Below are 1,009 nucleotides of genomic sequence, written 5' to 3' on the forward strand. Positions count from 1 at the left end.
TCTACTAGGACTCCTTCGGTAAATTTGTTCTTAATTTTTGACTCTCCTCTGAAGGGCGGGATGTTTTACAGTCGTCCTTAATGAATATTAAATCTTGAAGTCGAGACAAAAATCAATTACAATTTCTTTTTTCTAAATGCATGTAAGTCATAGACGCAAATCTTTCTTTTGTACTGGGTTTGGGACATTGTAGGGAGGAGGTCAAACTTATTTTGTTACATTGGGGTCGGTACTGGGTTACACCAACAACACTACTGCTGACAGCCAATACGACTGTACAGCCGTGTCCTCCCCCCCCAATGCATTTGTCGTCGTGAATGTAAACCAGAGAAATAGTACTATATTCTCGCGTCACGCAGGTGCATCCCAACGACATCGGAGAGGTGGTCAGGTACTAGGACGTGTAAACCGGCTAGATTTTTTTTGTTTATCCTTGTACAAATAGAGACAAGTAGACTTTTTTCGTTGATATTGTCTGTGTAAGAGTGTATCTTTTACTGTACTTATCGACAAAATGTACGTAAAAAGCAACTCCTAACTTACGTACGAAACATCAAATTCTTAAGAGTGGACGCCTTTTCTACAACTACCGCTAGTCGTCCCGCATGAGCCGGAGCAGGTCGACGTCCAGTAAGTAAGGAAAACTCTTGAGTTTCTACCCTAACTACTTGAGTTTGACTTCAGGACTCCTCCCCTCTACTCCCTCCCTGTTTTTTTTGTGAAATTTCTTCCTTTACAATCCTTTTTGACAAATAAAAAGATGTACTTACCGTATAGTCTATCCCGACTACTTATACCGTTTTTAGTATTAGAGGTAATAAACCCAGTTATTAACATTAACGCTAATAAGTAACTGAAACTTTTGTAGTTAAATAACCTCTTTTTTACAACTTGTCATACAAAAATTGTCAACTAATGGGACTTGAAATTCATATTAAGTTGACTTTTTGTTTTGTTTTTGTTTTCATTATTATTATTATTTTTTTAGTTGCAATCCTCCTCCTTTTTC

The 1,009-nt window shown here is 37.5% G+C and overlaps 2 protein-coding genes across 4 annotated transcripts in view; one reads left to right on the plus strand and one right to left on the minus strand.

Moving 5' to 3' along the window:
* The window catches only part of topbp1 (DNA topoisomerase II binding protein 1), a 976,277-nt gene that overhangs the window by 704,194 nt on the left and 271,074 nt on the right, over positions 1-1,009 (plus strand). The window lies entirely within an intron of this gene.
* Positions 1-1,009, minus strand: part of nr1h3 (nuclear receptor subfamily 1, group H, member 3) — a 15,040-nt gene that overhangs the window by 4,419 nt on the left and 9,612 nt on the right. The gene's annotated exons all lie outside the window — the stretch shown is intronic.

This window comes from Notothenia coriiceps, unplaced genomic scaffold (genome assembly GCF_000735185.1).
Source record: "Notothenia coriiceps isolate Sejong01 unplaced genomic scaffold, NC01 NC01_scaffold00024667, whole genome shotgun sequence".
In the NCBI taxonomy this organism is placed as follows: domain Eukaryota; kingdom Metazoa; phylum Chordata; class Actinopteri; order Perciformes; family Nototheniidae; genus Notothenia; species Notothenia coriiceps.